The following is a 20,908-nucleotide window of genomic DNA, read 5'->3' as shown; positions in this document are numbered from 1 at the left end:
AGTTAAGTCGTTTAAGAGCCAGTAAAATCTTCAAAATGTTTAAATGATCTGTTTAAATCCATGTTGCACATATGTTTTTAATGTTTTCAAACTTGTTATAAATCATTTTAGACAATTGGCTAATTTTATATTCATTCAATTTGTTTTTGATTTCCTTTTAATCTTTTACAATATGAATTGAAAAATAATAGTTTAAATCCTATTTGTAATATAATAGATATGAATTGAAGAAATTTGTTATGATCTATTTTGTCATGGATTGATATATTTGTCATATATATAAATAATATGTAAATAAAACTCAAAAATTAATTTTAATATAATAACAATTATTTCTGACAAAAAAAAATAAAAATCAAAGTCTGACAAATAATATTCTTGACAAAAAAGATATAAAAATCAAAAACTGACAAATATTTCTGACAATAAAAATCAAAGTCTGACAAAAACAAAATAAAAATAAAAAAATAACAATTATTTTTGACGAAAAAAATAAAATCAAGAATTTAAAAATCATGTTATTTTATGAAAATATAGTTGAAAACGATCCAAATTGTATGCTTGACTTGACTATCCGATATTTTATTGTGATGGCTTTTTTCTTTTGAAATTTCAAGAATAATTTTTATTTCGGTCCCTGATTAAATTAAGAATTATTCGAACGACCCTACTTCCGATGTTCAAAACTACCCAATAGTAATTTCTACTATGTAGTGGTAATTTCTACCTCTGAAATAGTTAATTAAAAAGAATATCTGTGCCTCTTATACATTTTAAAATTCAAAACACTTGGCAAATTTTCCCACAATAATACTGTAAACAATATTTACAACTAATTAAAGCTAAATTAATCACAGCCATTTGTTTACAAATTGTTGTAAATCACAGCTTTGCAAAGCTATTTATTAAAAAAAATTGATAAGATATTTTCTGTGATATAAATACACAAAGTATGTATTAAATATTATGACTAATACACATACAAGTAATATCGATTTTTCTTTAAATAAATCCAAAAGCCTTGTAAAAATATACATACATACATATATACCTACAACCAAATTAATACATACTCTCAAAGTGTTAAACAATTGTAAAGCTGTTTAAAAAGAAATATGTATTAATTTAAACTAATTGGGGTTAAAGCCCCAAAACCAAAAAAAAAAAATAATAAAATAAAATAAAAGCAATGAATCATTAGCACGACACTTTCAAAATAAACTTTCAAAATCGCCAAAACATAACGGGCGGCCCACCATATTTAAATATGAGGAGGATGACTTGAAAATTTAATAAAATTCAAATTAATTTTTTTTTGTAGATATTTTTAATAATGTAAAAAAGATAGTATGTATGTAGTTACTTGTTAAAAAAAAATCCAATTTTTAGAAACAAAATTAAAAATTTTAAACATGTCGACATTTAGATGAGATGCGAATTATTATTAGACACAGACACACATACATATACTATTTAGTATTGCATGCCAAACGAAGAAAATATGCTAAATTTTAAACAACAACAACAATAGTAATAATAACAACACTGTTTGTTGTACAACACAACTTACAACACAGCAACTTTAAAAGCAACAACCAACATCAACTTGAGAATAATCCAATGAAACGAATTTTTAAACCACTTTGCATTATGAAAGTCTTTTTTCAGGTTGTGGCACAACAACAGCCAATATGCTGCAGCAGTAGCAACAAAATTGAGAAATAGTACAACAACAAAAACTCAGCAACTACATGAAATACAACACAAGAAATTAAACAGCAAAAAAATCATAGATTTAACAACAACAAAAAGATATGTATAATAACAATGGTAACAACAAATGTTGAAAATGTAATCATAACATACTTTGAGAGCGAGATAGAGAGAGAGCGATACAAACCAAAAATAATGATGAAACATGAAATACATAGAATTATATGCTTGTACCAGAATCAGAGTTTCTTAAACTCTGCTAAAATAGCTTTAACAATTAGCATAATCTAGGAATTCTGAATTTCAAAGTTGACTACCGATTCAAAAGGGTTAAAAGGTAACGATTACGCTAATTCGGTAACAATATTTTAGCCGTAAGGGCAGCCAAGCTAACAGGATATTTTAGGGCTAACGGTAGCAAAGCGATAACGGTAGGTAACTTGCTAATATTAAATTTTATTATTTTTTCACCCTCAGAGTACTAACAGTTATACACAATATTTTCTATAGAAAATATAAAATAACAAATTGTTTCTGTAAAAACAACTGTTATACACAAAATTTTATACAGCAAAAACCATTATAGACTCATTTTTCTATAGAAAAACACAACATTTTCTACAGAAAATCAGGTATACACAAAATTGTCTATAGAAAAAACTGTTATACACATAATGTTATATAGAAAAAACTGTTATATACAAAATTGTCTATTGTAAAACTTTTATACACAAAACTGTTATATACATAATATTCTATAGAAAAAACTGATACACACAAATATTTTTATAGAAAAAACTGTTATACACTAAATTTTCTATTGAAAAAACGGTTATATACGTAATATTCTAACAAACATTTCTATAGAAAAACTGTTATACATATAAATTTCTATAGAAAAAAACTGTTATTACTGTTATACACAAAATGTTCTATTGAAAAAAACTGTTATGCACAAAATTTTCTATAGAAAAATGGTTATAAACAACATTTTCTATTGAAAAAACTATTATACACATAAAGTTCTAAAGAGAAAAACTGTTATACACAAAATTTTCTATAGAAAAAACTGTTATACACGTAATATTCTAACAAACATTTATAGAAAAACTGTTATACACACAATTTTCTATTGAAAAACTGTTATACACATAAATTTCTATAGAAAAAAACTGTTATACACAACATTATCTATTGGAAAAACTATTATACACATAAAGTTCTATAGAGAAAACCTGTTGTACATAAAATTTTCTATTGAAAAAACTGTTATACACATAGTATTTAACAAACATTTATAGAAAAACTGTTATACACATAAAGTTATATAGAAAAAAAACTGTTATACACAAATTTTTCTATAGAATGACTGTTATACATATAAAGTTCTATAGAAAAAAACTGTTATACACAAAATTTTCTATAGAAAAACTTTTATACACATAAATTTCTATAGAAAAAAACTGTTATACACAACATTTTCTATTGAAAAACTGTTATACACAAAATTTTCTATTGTAAAAACTGTTATATCCAAAAAGTTTCTATTGAAAATATTGTTACACAAAATTGTATATAGAAAATACCATTAAACTCAAAATTATCTATAGAAAATACACAAAAATTTATTTAAATAGATATACTAGGAATATTGACTGCGTAGAATCAGTTCTATACCAAACTGTTTGCATTCCCGGGAAATAATTGATTCCCGGCAATATTTTAATACAATTTGGTTGCAATTAGCAACCAAACTCCCGTCGCCCACGAAATCCGCCATCGTAAATGGTCATGGATTGGCCACATGCTGCGTAAAGACATCTCCAACATAGCAAAGGCCAGTTTGCAATGGAATCCGCAAGGGAGACGAAATGTTGGACGGCAACGAACAACATGGAGAGGATCTGTAGAAGCGGAACATCGACAACGAGGACTCAAGTGGCCGACATATGGCACAAGATAGAAATCGCTGGAGAGCCTTCGTGAACACGTTCCCCTAACATATGAATATTAATTCCCTATTCGTTATTGTATGGTAGAACTTAAGTTAATCTGTTTTTCTGTTTATTCAATGTAAATATTTTGCTTTTACGATTGTATCGCTAGAAGCTCCTTCTTTGGAGTAGCACAAAAAAAAAAAAGAAAAATATTTTAATAATTTTCAAATAATCGGTCAAAATTCACTAATGTCAAAATTTAATCTGTCTTAATTCATATCGAATGAGAACTTTTTCAAATGAAACTGTATATAAACAAATTTAAACCAGTATTATTGACATTATTGCATCTATATCTTTAGAAGTTTCAATGTTAAGCATCTTAATAATTCCAATTTGTATTTGAGAAAAGTTAATTTAATGTTTTTATCACACAGAGTAAATAGTTTTGGTTGTGATAACCGAATTTATTGTTAATCAAATAATTCAGTCTAAACAAGCGAATTTATCTATTCAGGCTGAACATTTTTTGTTGGGGTAACAAATATTCAGTTATTTAATTCATAATTTTTCTGTCAAATTATTTTCTGTGGATATTCGATTGGCAACGCATCAAAATGAATTTGTTTTATGTGTGCAGAAATATTACTGTAACTTTAAACAGAAATTTTTACTCCGGCAAATTAACTTCTTGTGGGGAAAAGCAAAGGAAAATATTGTTTTTAACATCAGGAATAATTTAGGTAAATTTATGAAACATTTGAAAGAGTCAAACACAAAAAGCTGGTCCTAAAAGATCTAAATGTCATTGTCGAACATTGAGAAACACTTAAGCGAATAAAACTCATCTTAAAAACAAAATAACTAGCATTAATAAAACACCTGCTGCCAGTGACCGCTGTTCCAAAAAAATGTTTTCTTTACTCTCTCTCTCTCTCTAGTACGCCGTTAAAGCCGCAACTAAATTCCTTCTAACAATGCTAATAAGCATGTAAGTTTGTACATACAACATTATATAATTCCAAGCGATTTTTCCCGTTGTATTTACTTTTTTTTACATGATTTTGTTACACTATGAAAAATGTTAGGAAGAGGAAAAAAATATATTAAAAATAACTCTAAAAGAAGAAGTTTAGTTATGATTTTATGAGTTCTTTAGCATTTGGTAAGAAAATTGTATAATAAAAATAGTTGCGACTAGCAAACCATAGCGAAAATTTAAAAAAAAAATAACAGAAACAGAGTTTTAAAATGATTTATTGCAAGGAATGCGAAGTGAACTAAAATTCTTTTAAGTTAATCGTAAAAGAATTCATTGTTTTAAAAATCTTTACAGTATAGAGCAGAGCAGTATTTTACTATTGACCAGTGTGTGATATGGTCATTGCTATTCGTGCAGTCAATCATTCATAGTTACAGTATTTTACATTCTTTTTTTACCGGCCTCTACAACTATTGGCGTTTTTGTTGCAACAAACTTCTAGCTGGCGTTTCAACTTCATTTCTGTGGCTATTGTTTGTTAGACAAACTATACCTTCTGAAATATGCATTGATGACCAAGACCCATCATCTGCCAATAGCTGTGATGTGATGACCGATAAAAAAAAAACATAAAAAAATAACAAAATAGTACAAGTACTTAGCAGTGTAGAGAGCAGTGAGTGACTGACTGAGTGCATGCTTGCAGGCAGTAACAGCTGAAAATAAAATGTCTGTTTGACTGAGTGACTGACTGCCTGGCTAGCTGGCTGTCTGTTTTCTGGGTATGATGGTGTGAAACATTTAGAAAAAATATAAAAGAAATGCATTTTGCCATTAAGATCTTTTATCTTGTGACTAATCACTCAAAGCACACTACATTGCTGGATTATTCAAACACGAAGAATGTCCATAGAAATACATATGCCATTAACATTAATATCAAATAAGGAAATAAATTAAATTTGTTACTATAATAAAAAATAAATATTATTTGAAAATTTAAAAAAAAAATAAACGAAAGATTACAAAAAGAAAACCCAATTTTGAAAAATCAATTTACTTGCATTATTGAGTGTAAATGATTATGAGAAAAATTTGAACTTTAGTTTAACAAACCAGAGTTCAACAAATCTCAATTAGCTAATGTCAATAATTCTGCTGTCATCCTCTGACATTTATTAAGTACAGAATAGGAAATTTTAGCCATGGAACGCTTTGCAAAAATGGAACGTTTGTAAATTGGATTTTTGAAAAACTGAGATATAATGTCAAGAATTCAGCTGTCATCCTTTGACATTTATTAAGTAAATAATAAGAAATTTTAGCCTTGAACGCTTTGCAAATGGAACGTTTGTAAATTTGATTTTTGAAAAACTGAAAACATAGGGATGATGTCAAACTATTGTTGCTAGAAAACGCCACAAACAACACAGCCGGCCATATATGGTAAATCCACAATTTCTTAACCTGCAGTTATAACCAGCAAAGTCATCGGCAACTGGAAGGAGGTAAAACTCAAATTAGCCATCATGGTCGACGGCGTAGAAATTCCGACATTGAACCACCCGAAAATATTGGGTGTCACTTTGGCTAGCATTTTTACCTCCTTACCACACGCCACTGTAATCACGAATAAACAGCACAAAAAACTTTGCTTTCGTTGAGTGATACTAACTGGAGAAATATTCAAAGCTGTCAAACTCCAGCCTTAAGGACCGTCACAGGCTGTCTTCAAATATTACCCTTTAACACCACCTTCACGAAGAAACTAAGGTTCTAACGGTCAAGGAACACAACCGCATGTTGACGCAACAGTTCCTTCTTGCATGTCATCCAAACTTCGAAATCACACAGTTGGAGTTTCCCCCATGGCATGTCAGACGGATCTACGAAAATACGAGAACATAGAGTATGTGCAACACCCATTTGATCACAGCTCGTATATGACAGCTTTGATGTCACCGGATGAGACATCCAAACTTCGACATCACACAGTTGGAGTCTCCCTCGAGGTATTTCAGACAGGACCCACGTAAATACGAGGAGAGCATAGAGCTGTGTGCAGCAACCATTTGATCACAGCTCGTATATGACAGCTTTGAACGACATTCATAGAGACGCCATCAATTCCACGGTAGCAGCATACCGTATGACAGTCCTAATTGGAGGTCGCCCACCACCGACAGCAGACGCCGAGAAAACAAGAGTCGTTCTGGCTGGATGGAGCAAAAGGCTTAATTCCTTTTGATCCCGCATATACCGTGACTTCCGCCGTGCAACTTATGCCCAGCATGTGGTCAAGGTCCTTATGACTCCCTCCACATATTCAACTTTCCAGCCAACCCTACTTCACTGCGTCCAATGGAATTATGGACTCATCCTGTCGAAGTAGCACAATTCCTTGAACTACTTACAGAACCCCCTGATTAAATATTGTAAACAGCCGGCCAAACAATTCAGTTGTTGCATGAGAAATTTCCCGAACATGTAATTTCTCAAAGCAATGAAAGCATTACATTTGAAATACTATGGAATTATGCCAAGCAATTAAATCGCAATAAATTCATTAATGAAATGGTTAAAGCAAAAAATGAATTTGATTTTGAAAATTGAATTAACCCTCTTAACCGCAAGAGTGCCTGACAAAACACCAATTATCTCAAAAAGTAGACTTTAGTTACGTCATAATTTTAGCACGTGAAATTTTGTGTGTCATGTTTTTATACCCTTCACCTTCGTGAGAAAGGTTTGTCATTTCGTTTGTAATTTCCACAATATAATTTTCCAACCCTATAAAGTATATATATTCTGGAACCTTATAGATAGCGGAGTCGATTAAGCCATGTCCGTCTGTCTGTTGAAATCAATTTTCTGAAGACCCCAGATATCCTCGGGATCTAATCAGCAAAATCGGTCCACAAATGGCTGAGATATGAGGAAAAAAACCAGGACAACCTCGATTTTTTACCTATATCTGGATTACTAAGTCATTAATATAGACAATCTAATGATAGATATTTCAAAGACCTTTGCAACGACGTATATAGGCCTATAGTAAGTTGGACCTACAATCGGTCAAAATCGTTCAATCTTCACCTTTTTGCACCTGGTTTCTAAACTTAATTTGCAAATTAGTTGCTGTTTATTGGGTCATAAAACAAAAAATATTCGACAACTTTTTAGCGGGTTAGAGGGTTAAGAATTAATTATTTCGAACTTTTGTTTTGAGGTCCAAGCAAACATTTCTGGAACGGAAGTGGGATTGTGTTAAAATATCCAAAAATCTATATAAACCAAATGTTCTGAATTATTGGTAGAACTAATGAAGTTTAAACGTTAAAAAGTGAATCTGCCTGATAGATTTCATCATACATTATAAGCAATTTTTGTGCACTAGTTTAAAAGTTCTAGGAACTTTCCATTTATCTCAAGAAGAAAGGAAGTTAGGAAACAAATAGAATCAAATTAGTACCTTCAATTAAATTCTATTATCATTATCGTTATTAAATTAAAATGTTCGTTTACAAAACAAATTCACAATAAAAATAAAATAGAAAGAGAAAGATTAATTCTATGAATAACAACACAACTTTAAATTTGAAAACCATATTGTAATCTTTCAATTTTCTTAAGGCTAAATGGAGAAAAAAAAAGTAAAACACATTTAAATTATAGATAAATTGATTGAAATTATTTTCCAATTGAATTAATTCCAACAAAAATACTCGGTACTATCTAAGATATGTAGATGATGCATGCTGGCTGCTGTTGTAAGTGGAGCAGCAGCCACAAAAAATAAGTTACAACCAACAACCAACCATCTCCATTTTTACTAGTACATAGTTAAATTCAAGCCAGTCAGCCAGCCAGCCAACAACCAGCTGTTTGTTCTTGAGTTTAAATGGGTTTCTTTCTTTTTTTCTTTTTTTTGTAGAGTGCACCTCCTAAAGTATCTACTAAAACGTCGTTCGATGACTGAAAACTTTTCAATTTTTCGCAAGTTATAAAGATTACATGAGATTATATTTGTATGTACGAGGTATTTAACGAAGAAGAAAGAAGGAAGAAAACTAAAAAGAATTATGGGAGACTGAATATATTGTAGCTATACATTTTTTGTACTTATTCATTTTTCTTGTGTGTTAAACATAATTCAAAAGATAGAAAGAAAGGCAGGCAGGCAGTCAAGCTATCTGACTGACTGGCAGGCAGGCTAGCAGTCAGTTTAAAAGCTGGGTAGACGGGGAGATAGGGAGACAGGCGAGCCAGCGAACAGACAAGACAAAACAAGGCGTAGTAGTAGTGATGGTAGTGGTACCACTACTCGTAACTTGAACATTTGAAAAAGTTGCTCATTCGCTCGCTCTCTACCTGCCAAAAACCTAAAAACATATAAAATAAAAACTAAACTAAAGCTTCCATGGCATAGTTGTAGTTGTAAATATGGAGCTCTCAGCTCCTCTGTGTTTGTTGTGGTGGTGCACAAAGTAAAATTCAAGTGAAGCCATTAAAAAACAAGTTTCATTTGTCGCAATACTTTAGTTTTTTCCCAAAATATAATGAAAAATAAAATTTAAAGAAAAAAAAATCATGAAATACAATAAAAACTAAAATACACACTCACAATTAACGAAGCAGGAAAGTACTGGTAAGTGAATGTGTGGGTTAACTGGATTTATGTCACTTCATCTACAATTTCGCAAAAAAACCAAAAATAAAAAAACAAGATAAAACATACAATAAAAACCCGAATATTCAAGATATAGTAGATTTTCACCATACAATAAGGTTCTTCTAGTTTAATCATTTAATTTCCAAAACATACAGTGTGATGGAAAATAGTTCAGACAGTTAGTAACAGTTTCCTAGATATGGAAACCATAACTAATGTTGATTCTTATTCTTGCAAATGTCATTCACTTTAAACTGATATGTTGTAGAAATAGGGTTCCTAATTTCCCGCACTTTTCCATTCATGGAAAATAATAAAGAAATCAGGGAATTCCCACAAAGATTTTACACTAAATGTCTCGGTGTAAAATATTCAGCAGATACATATATTTACATAAAATGTTACTTAACATTAATATCACTATTAGTGTTTATAAAAAACCGACTTTTTAAAAAACCGGTTTGTCGGTTAACCGAAAATTGGGCTTTTTTAGAAAACCGGTTTTTCGGTTCACCGACATCGAAAAAACCGGTTAAACCGGTTAACCGTCATATATATGTAGAAAACATAAAATGTCCAATAAAGTGTATACAGCTTTAAAATTTTTAGTTTTTATTAGTCAGGAATGGTTAATATTAAATAACTATAAATATACAAAGGTGCTAAGTCCATTTTATTTTGTAAAAATTTCACAATTATTATCACAGTCAAATGGAATTGAGTATAAATATGTTACTAAATATATAATATACTTGTTTTAATTATTGGTTTATTCATTAAATTTTTCTGATATGGAACAGAAAATGTAGCAAGTCCCAAAAAAGGACCTATAAGATGTAAACGCATTTCTTCTTAGCTGTGATTATTTGTCATTATAAATCACACCAAATAATTAATAAAGCTCCATTATCAGATTTCAAAAATATTTCAAATTATGGATTTTGGAACGTTGTTATTTCTGAAAAGGACTTTGTACACTAAGCTAACGAAATTAATAATAAAATAAAATTTTAAGAACAAAACACACTAATGAAGTCAAATTGATTGAAAGAAGGTATGCACATCAAATTCAACTTGACGTTTGGTAAAATCATCACTAAGTTTATAATGAATCATTATTAAGATTTTGCTTAACTTCTAGAATTCTGCGGAATTTAATTTCATTCAATAGTTTCATTATGTGCAATTTATTCTGAAAAAGTTTTTAAGTAAACTCATCGTCCTCTACTATTTAGAATCATTGTAATTCTTAAAAATATCAATCTAAATAGGTTTATATTGTAAATCAGCAGTTTAGATTTCAAATCAGACCAATAATGTTTGTACAATAAATATAAAAAATGCACAAAACCATAGATTTCTTAGTTTTAAACCTAAATTTTAAAAACCGGTTAACCGAGTGATAAAAACCGGATAAACCGGTTAACCGAAAATCAACATTTTAAATTAACCGGTTCGCAAAAAACCGAGATTTCGAAGAAAAACCGGTTTTTCGGTTAACCGGTTAACCGGTTTATAAACACTAATCACTATACAACAAAATCAAATTTTTTCCAAAATTACAAGGTCCGACCAATAAATTTTGATAGAGGAGACAAAAAAAAAAACCGATCCACGTGTTTTTTTTTTTTGCAAAATTAACCCTAAGCTCTCTTTTGTTGTGTCTTATTTCTGACTTTCTGATTGAATTTTCCGTTTTGGTGTATTCAGGGACTTATAGTAAAATTTCACGGAGAATATTTTTGCTGGACATTTTAACCCCTTAAATCCCTGTTTTAATGGAGTTTGTTGCTCTTTTTTAAAAGAAGGACAAAAAAGACCCATGCTTGAGGATTTAGAGGGTTAACATATGTTCTCCGTAACATTTTGCATAAATTTGCTGAATACATTTTATACCTAAAATGTTCTTAAAAATAAAATTCTTAATAAATGCGAAATTAACCCTCGGCTCTCTTTTGTTATGTCTTATTTTAGAGTTTCTGGTTGAATTTTCCGTTTTGGTGTATTTAGGGATTTATATTAAAATTTTACGGATAATATTTTTGCGGAACATTTTAACCCCTTAAATCACCGTTTTAATGGTGTGTTTTGCTCATTTTCAAAAGAAGGACAAAAAAACCCATGCCTTGAGAATTTAGAGGGTTAATATATTCTAAAAAAATGTTTTCCTTAACATTTTACATAAATTTTCTTAAGACATTTTACACCTAAAATGCAAGGATCACATGGTTTCTTATGTCTATTAACAATAAGAATGTGACAGAGTTGGGAAACTTTAACCCTCCCTCAAATGAAATTCAGATGTAAACTTTCAAAACGCCAATACACGTGTCTTTTTTTTGTCTCCTCTATCAATATTTATTGGTCGGACCTCGTAATTTTGTTTGGTACAGTGTATAAAATCAAATAACATGAAAAAATTACCAAATATTTTTAATCCATAAGTAAATAAGTACTGATATCAATTTGTTGAAATTACGAGCAGGCCAGCCAAAAAAAGTTTGAAGACCAAAAATTGGAGTCATTACTCCATGGAGAATATTCAAGTGAGTGAGAGCCAAAAACCTAAGTCTGTTGTCAAAAACCTAATGTATGAGAATGTATTGCATGTATTTTGTTTTTGTATCACCCATATGTGTGAAAATATAGTAATTTTTTACTCTTTCCTTCCGTTCTATGCGTTTATTCTATGGTTGTCAAACTTAACAAGAGCTTCCAATTCATTCGTTTGCGAGAAAAGCAGGGAAATTGGGTGCCATATGAATTGAAGCCGAGAGACCTTGAAAGACGATTTTGCTGTCCGAAATTATGCTTCAACGCTATAAAAGAAAATAATTTTTGTACCGAATCATTATTTGCGATGAAAAATGGATCCATTACGATAACCCGAAGCTTAAGAGATCGTATGTGAAGCCTGGCCAAATAGCCGAATCGACACCATAGACAAATAAACATGGGGCTAAGGTAATGCTCTGTATTTGGTGGGAGCAAAAGCAACTGGTTCATTTGAATCGAGCATTGGCCGAAAGGCAACCAGAATATGCGGCCAGGCATGAGACCGTAATTTTTCTTGGCCACATGTTGCAGCAATACCTGTTAAAAACAATGTATAATGAGGTGGTTGGGAAGTTTCGCCCCGTCCGATTGATGCAGAACGCTCTCTGTGGGATACGCGTCACTTTGGAACAGAGTATCCGAAATTGGCTTGATTCGTTATTGGCATTAAAAGATGAGCAGTTCTTTTTGTTTATAACAGTATTTCTACAGAAAATCTTGTGTATAACAGTATCTTCAATAGAAAATCATGTGTATAACAGTAGCTTCTATAGATAGTATTGTGTTTAACAGTAATTTCTATAGATAGTCTTGTGTTTAACAGCATATTCCATAGAAAATCATGTGTATAACAGTATTTTCTATAGAAAATCAAGTGTATAAAAGTGTTTCTATACAAAATCTTGTGTATAACAGTATATTCAATAGAAAATTATGTGTATAACAGTATTTTCTATAGAAAACCATGTGTATAACAGTATTTTCTATATAATATCATGTGTATAACAGAATCTTCTACAGAAAATCTTGTGTATAACAGTATCTTCTACACAAAATCTTGTGTATAAAAGTATTCGTTATAACAATCGTTATTTTCCATTACAAATAACACATCTTTAGAACACACTCTACAAATAACTACCAAGATTTCGCACGAGAATACAATACAAATATTTTAAAACCATTAAAAATTTAAATAGATAAAAAAACAGCTTGTACACATTACATCAATTACATGTGAAGATCTTTGCAACAATTTGGCTGTTTTTTTTTCTTGTTTTTTTGTTCATAATTTACAATAACAAGAAACAAGTAAAGAAAGAAGAAAGATTAAAGATTATTTATTTAAAATGAAAAATTATTTTAAATGTCAATTTTATCAGTGCATCTTTGCTTTTACTTTCATCATCAACATTATTCTACCATCCATCCTCTTAGCCAACAAACAGTCAGTCACCCAGCCAGTCAGTCAACCAGCCCGCCACAGCCAGCCAGCCACGCAATGCGGTAGCAAATGGCCTAGACCATCGACTTGTTTTTTTGTTTTAAGACGCAAAAAATATTCTCTATAAAATGCTTTTCAATGTATCTATCTATCTTTCTTTACAAGCATCAAAATGCGTGTGTGTACGAGTTTGAAATGAAATTTGTGTATGCGCGAATCTATATTTAAATGCGTTTTTTTTGCTGTAAATGTTTTATTTTATTTTTCGCGAAAATTTTTAAAGTTCAACAGTGCAACAACAATAACAACAATGTATGCATGTACTTGTATAAATAAAATGAAATTTATAGGCAAACAACAACAAAAATCTGAGGAAGATTTTCTTTGGTAGCTTAACGAAATTTAAAAGAATTTAATCGTAACGTGAAATTATTCAATTAATTTTCAGATATTCAGTGTAGATTGTTAACAAATTGTGGCTGGTTATAGTTTTGTTTATTTTTTTTTTTTTAAAGTTCAAAGTTCTTACCAATGAAGATAATTTAAAGACACATACCTGAAAAAAAGAGAAAATTTATTATTAATATTATTTTAATAAAATAAAGAGCTACAATAATATAAATAAAAAATAAATCGTAATCCTAATAAAACCAAGTTGAAATAAAAGTAGACCAAAAATATCAAAGAGATTTGGAAACTAAAATCAAATTTATTTGTTTATAGCCATTTGAAGTAAAAGAGGTAAATATTTCTTTCCAATCTCCTTTCCTCTCTCATCAACAAACTCTTGACTTGCGCAAGTAAGCTTGACAAGTGTGAAACAGCTCTTACTGGTCTCAATCGAAGACCCAAAACGTTATACACAGTGTAATTGTGGACGAAGAAACCTAAGCATACAAAATAAAAAGTATAATAAAATCTGTATCGCATCTGGTTTCGAATGTAATTTAAGGACTAAGATCGAAAAATCCAAATATTATTTGATTTTTTTTATCAAGATACCTTTCAGTTATTACGGTTAATGTCAATTATGTTCATTTGTTCTTAATCTGATTAAAATGAGTGACCAGAAAAAAATGCGTACTAAAATTATTAAATATTTTCAACAAAACCCAACTGGTCCTACAAAAAGTTGGCCAAACAATCAGAGGTCTACAGTCAAAATGATTCCAGTGTTATCAAACAGTATCGGGAGAACTTGTCCGTTGATAGAAAACCTGGTTCAGGTAGAAGGAATGTTCCACATGATGTTTCTAAAGCAAATAAATATAAAACATTTTCAAAAGAGCTCCCAACACTTCCGGTTAGCCAGTACTCGGACTATTTGGTACGAAAAGTTAAAGCCAATGCAAGTTTTAAAACATACAGGGCTCAAAAAGTTACTCTGCTAAAAATTCAGGCCAAAAACAGAGCACGAAAATTGAAGTAAAATTACAAAAAAAAAATATACCTGCTGCATAATGGATGACGGAAAATTTTTCGCAGCATCCGGGTCAATATTTTTATTGCCGATGCTCAAGGGAATGTTGTAGAAAAGTTTAGGATCCAAAAGCAGACATTTTTCCAAAAAGTTCTTGGCATGACAAGCAATATGCAGTTGAGGCAAAAGAAGCCAAACATTTGTTACAAAGGGCTCTATAAATATCAAAATTTACATCAAGGAATGTTTACAAAAGAGGATGCTTCCATTCATAAGACTTCTTAATGTGTCCACTTATTTTTGGCGTGATTTGGCAAGGTCTTTAGTTTCACAAGAACAATAATGTGTTATTTATACCAAGAGAGGCAAATCCAGTGGAGAGATATTGGTCTCTTGTTAAAAGAGAATTGAAGAGCACAAAAAAGGTGTCCAAAAGTGTGGTAGATTTTTAACGGAGATGGACTACATGATCGAACAAAGTGACAGAAAGCTCAATAAAAACCTTAATGGAAGGGTTTCCGGAAAAGGTTCATAAATTCATCGCCATTAATTAAAACTATAAAAATAATATTTTTTGTAAATTGTAATAATAATTTCAATCAAATCTAAACTGTAAGTTTAGTGGTTAGGATTTGTTTGATCTCTGTCCTTAATATATCTTTAATTTTTTAGTGCTGGTTTACACACGTCAAGTTTACTTGAGCAAGTCATGAGTTTATATAAGACGGAGGAATAAAAAAAAAATAGGAACCTGTTTCCAATCTCCTCTCTCAACTTAAGACTTGCTCAAGTAAACTTGAACAGCACTTACTGGTATAATTTCTATAATTTTTTATATGAAAACCCGGACTCTTTCTCAATTCCATCTTATATCTTCATCTTCAACAGAAAAGTGTTTTTGAGGGAACCAATACTTTTTTCTTTATAAAAGTTTCGGGTAAAATATAACCCCGAATACAAATAAGAAAGATTTTGAAAATTTGTTTGGTTCTCGAACTAACAAAACCAACCAATTTTTTAAACTCGAAACTGTTTTTTTTCTAGATTATTGCCTCAAGAAAATCTGAATGTTTCCTTTTACTTAAGCTACGTGTACACTAGAGTGACAATCAATTGTATGGAAAAAAATTTTTGTTAAAATTTTGAAGAGTGCCGGGTGGAATATTGTGACGATTTCATTAAAATCGGCCCAAAAATATATAACATTTCGCTATATTTTCGTTAGAAATTCCAAATATTGAATAATTTGACTTTTGACCTTCACGATTTAAAGGTTAACGTTTTCCGATTTTAGTAAAACTTTCAGACCATATTTAAAATTACCTGGATTATAATATTATGAAGAAGTTTTACTTAAAATTTATAACATATAAGGAAATTGGGCTCATTCGCCAAAATATGGACAAAAAAATAGTTTTTCTTGAAAATCGCAAAATTTAAATCGCAGGTACGGAAAAACTGTAAGAGGTATTGGCATAATTTTTTCATATTTTTATTCCCTATTTTAATGTCAATAAATCCCAATGTGATGATCAAACAATTCTGAAATTTGTTTAACAAAATTTTTAAAAGTTTGAAAATGGAGATTTGAAACAGCCGTTAAAAAAATATTGTTTTTGGCCATACCTGCGAATAGGTTAACGGTATCCTACGAAGACAAAAACTCATACACAATTAAATACGGATATATTTTAGCTTTTATTTTAATTTCGAAATATGTTAATTTGTTTTCCTAAATTTTTTGTTCAAGTGGACTGAAACACGTTAATGGTCTGGCGAATTTGTAATAACTTTAACATTTTTTAACCAAATTTTGTCATTTATATCTCATTACAACGATAATTACGTACATATTTTGATTATTTTGCATTCAATTGCAAAAGTATTTATTTAGTAGCAACATTTTTTCAAAAACTGAAAAATTTGCATTTTTCTCTAATTTTGGCGATAATACAGTTTTAGGGTCATTTTGACCCAAAGGAGATACAGGGTTAATTTCCAAAAAAAAAAATTATATAATATTCATTAATATAAATAAATCTACTTATTTCTAGAAAACAATGCAGAAAGTTAACGAGTTTCACCTATTTATTCCATATAAATAGTAAAATTTTGCATATATCTGAATTTTGACCTCGATGCGCGTCCAGAAATCGTTGCCCGATTTGGCTCAAATTTTCAGCACTTAACATTTAGGCCTAGTGTCACAATATTCCACCTGGCACTCTTTGAAATCTAAAAAAAAAATCGGCTGTCACTCTAGTGTACATGGTTGTTAGATCTGACAACGTTGTCAGAAAAATGCTCAGAAAATGGTTAACACAACCATGTGAACTTATGTTGAAACATATGGTTGTTAACCATTTATTGAGCATTTTTCTGACAAGGTTGTAAAATCTGACGCGGATAAATTTGTAGGGACACAAAAAAATCATCCAAGTACCAAGGAAAATTGTACTCTAGGGATAAAAATAAGAAACTTTGCCCTCTAAAATGAATTCTGATGTTCCTTATTTTGACCCAAATTTGTATGCTATTCGTTCGTTTTGAACCTATTTGTTTATTAAATTTAAAAATAATGTAATAATTTAAGGCGAATGAATGAGGCTTTACACAATTAATATTCAATCGAAATTTGTATGCTTAGGTTATTTCGTTTGATTCTTGTATCTATTTCTGAATGTAAGCTTAGCTTAGTTCGTTGCCCAAAATTATTCTATATAATTAAAAGTTTATGTTCGCATTATATACAACATTATTTTGTAATGTTTGCTGAAATGATTATATGTAGTTAAAAAAGAAAAATTAAGGAAATCCTTCCATCTAAAAGTAGAATTCGAAGTGTTTAAAATTTAAAAGAAATCATCACTTAATCATACATGTTAAACTCATTATTCTTAAAGCCTTTTTTTAATTCATTTAATATGCTGTTCTGCTAGTGAAATTAAAAATAAATTCATTATACACAAATTTATGTGCGGTCGGTCGGTCTCATTGCTGCTGCTGGCAAACGCTAAAGCTGCAGCAAACTTTTTAAATGTATCATGACATTACACAGTTCGTACACCAACAAACAACATTTTAAAAGTCAACATGACAAAATAATATTAAACAAAAATACATTTTTTTTTATTATTACATTTTTTTCTTTTAGTTTTTTATTTATTTTTTTGTTTAGTCATCAAGTGCCAAGTTCAATATCTTTTCTTTGCACAAATTGTAATAATGCATTCATTCATTTACAACTAAAGACAACATCTCAGAGGAAAAACATACACAAACTGTTTAAAGCTAAAAAATGCTTTAAAGTCTTATAAACCACACCACACATGTGTCACCGGCTTATAACGCAACATGACATGCTGCACCCCAAAAATAAAATTGGAAAAAAAGCAAGTACTTAATATAAAAAACATAACCTTAACGCTGAAAGACACCAGCAAAAACAGCCCTAAAAAATTGTACCATGCTTTCGTTTTAAACACATTTAAACATTTGAATGTTTTAAATATCAAATGCTATTTTATTTGGTCGTTGCACTATAGATAGACTAATATTGCACGAGTGTTATATAAAATAAATAAATACATTCATACATATGAAGTAGAGTATATTGCCACCATTGTGCCACCGTCAGCGATTTAAATTCATTACTGGCAACTACCACACCACTACTCCACACTCTCTATTCCACTGCCATCATACCACACGCCAAAGTTGACAAACAACGGATGACTCCTAAGCAGCATGTAGTGTAGTGCAGTGCTAAGAAGACTTTCCTATTTTAACAGTCAAACAGCCATCCAGCCCAGGCAGCCATCCAACCAAGCAACCATCTAGCCTGCTGCCTACCTTTTGACTGCATATTAACCATATAGTATCTTGTAGTTACTAGTTGTACAGAGCTAAAATTTCCACAGCACAGCTCACACAAATACACTCTATTGTGACATTTTAAATTCATCTTTCTCTGCCTCCTGCCGAGTAAATTGCGCATAATTACGTTGGAGAAAAAAAATAAAAAAAAAGAAAACTGAAATGAGGAGGCCCTATACCGTGGCATGAGAATGAAGCAGCACTAAATTAAATGTACATAGTCATCTTAAACCAATATATTTTATTTGAGAAAAAATTTTATTTAAAAAAAAATATAAAATTTTGATATTTTGTTTGTTTGCGGCCAACGCTTTGCATTTGTAACACAGTTTGAAAATATTAAAGAGTTCAAATGTTATTTTTGGCAGATAATTTTGTAGATTTTTAATTGTACATACTGAATTATTAATATAAATTAATTAACTTGTTTAAGTTACCAGCTATACTACTTATGTATAAGGAAATAAACTAAGCATACAGTTTGAAATTATGTATTAAAGAGTTTATATCTTGTATTTGGCTGATTATTTTGCAGACTAATTAAATTAACTTGTATAAGTTATCAGCTATACTTTGCAGGAAATAAACTAAGCATACAGTTTGAAAATATGTATTAAAGATTTCAGGCTGTATCCGAAACTAATATTCGCACTAATCCTTAACAAACCGTGACTTTTAAAACTTTTTGAGCATGTTTCAGGTGCCAAATGAAGAACTTGTTTCTTGACCAAGTATTGACCGAATACCTCATACTGTAACCAAACATTTATAAAGATAGATTATGGAATTTTAAAAGAGAAACAAGTTTTTCAGCTAAAAATGAGCTGGAACATGCTCTAAAAAATGTTTTTTTTTTAAATTAATAGTACATTTGAAAAGTTACGGATTGTTTCGGATTATGCCGAATATTAGGTTCGGTTATTGGGCTATTTTTTGGACTAATCCGAAATCGAATATTCGCTCGAACTCTAGTTAATATACATTAACTTGTATAAGTTAACATAAGCATACAAAGATAAAAAACATCAATGAAATATTCGAAGAAATCGATAACTCATTTTCGAAAAGCTTAATTAGCTACTAACCTAATTTGTTGTAATTTAATATTGAAAAAAAAAATGCAAAGAAAAATTCCAATGTTAAATTCATTAAGCACTATATTATATTGTTAGTCGACTTCTTTTTTTGCTTCTTTGAAGGTTATTTTAGAGCTGAAATGTTCTATATTTATTATTCCATTCATCTATTAATTCAAAATAAAAAAAATACGTTTCCAAAAAATTGATTAGCTGATTTAATTATGCATCAGCTTTTTGTATTTTGGAATATGTGTCACTTAAACTAACAAACAAAACTGAATAATCGACAATTCAAAAACAATATTCGTAGATTTAACTTAAATTAAACGCAAATGTTCTAGGTAAAAAACCATAATTAGAAGTAAGGCTTCTAATTAGATTTAATCAGTTTATTTTAAATTATTCGATTGACCGAATAATTTGTATTTTAATATTATATTGAAAGGAAACCACGAATTTGGTGTACTTATATAAGCATTTTGTTAACCCCCTGTCTATACTTGACAAATTTTTATCATGATAAACGTCAAAATGGTTGTCAAGATAAAAAATTATCAGGTGTAGTCTCCATTTATTAGTATTATTGCTCCGTTATGACAAAATTGTTAGTGCTTTTGCTAAGACAATTTTGTCTTGACAACAAATGTCATTTATTGTTATGATAAATATTTGTCAAGTATAGAGAACAAAAACATAAAAAAAACAAACAAAACAGAACATAACAATTCAACAAAGCAAAAAATATCTTCTGAACTAATCTCTTTTAGTTATAATTAGGATTTTTAATTTCCCGACATTTTTTAATTCCCGGGAATCGGGAAATTTTTTTCTACATTCCCGGGTACCCGGCTATTCCCGAAATATATAATGATATTGTAAATTAGGAATATTATAGCCAAATTTCATATAAAATCTTAGTGTTATAATTATTAAATATCAGAGCTTCGAATTAATTAATAAAATTTGAGCTTAATTCACTAAAATCTTAATCCGTTGTCAGCCTTTCATTCCATAAATCCATTCCTAATATTTATTTTTTTAGATTCAGCCTTTGTTTAAACTGAATTAATTTTAAAGTTAATTAATAACAGAATTTATTCAAACTTTGAATGATCACCTTTTTGTTAAATTGAAAAAATTTTCTTAAGCCTTTTTGTACTAGATTTGAATTGAAGAAAAATTTAATCAATTACGAAATTTACGAAGCTATTTTGTTATGGATTTGAAGA

General features: G+C 29.9%; 1 protein-coding gene across 1 annotated transcript in view; it reads right to left on the bottom strand.

The window, feature by feature from the left end:
• The window catches only part of Map205 (Microtubule-associated protein 205), a 395,519-nt gene that overhangs the window by 24,719 nt on the left and 349,892 nt on the right, over positions 1-20,908 (bottom strand). The gene's annotated exons all lie outside the window — the stretch shown is intronic.

This window comes from Calliphora vicina, chromosome 1 (assembly GCF_958450345.1).
Source record: "Calliphora vicina chromosome 1, idCalVici1.1, whole genome shotgun sequence".
Taxonomy (NCBI): domain Eukaryota; kingdom Metazoa; phylum Arthropoda; class Insecta; order Diptera; family Calliphoridae; genus Calliphora; species Calliphora vicina.
Note: the sequence above shows the minus strand (reverse complement) of the source record. Positions and strands in the feature narration are given on the sequence as shown.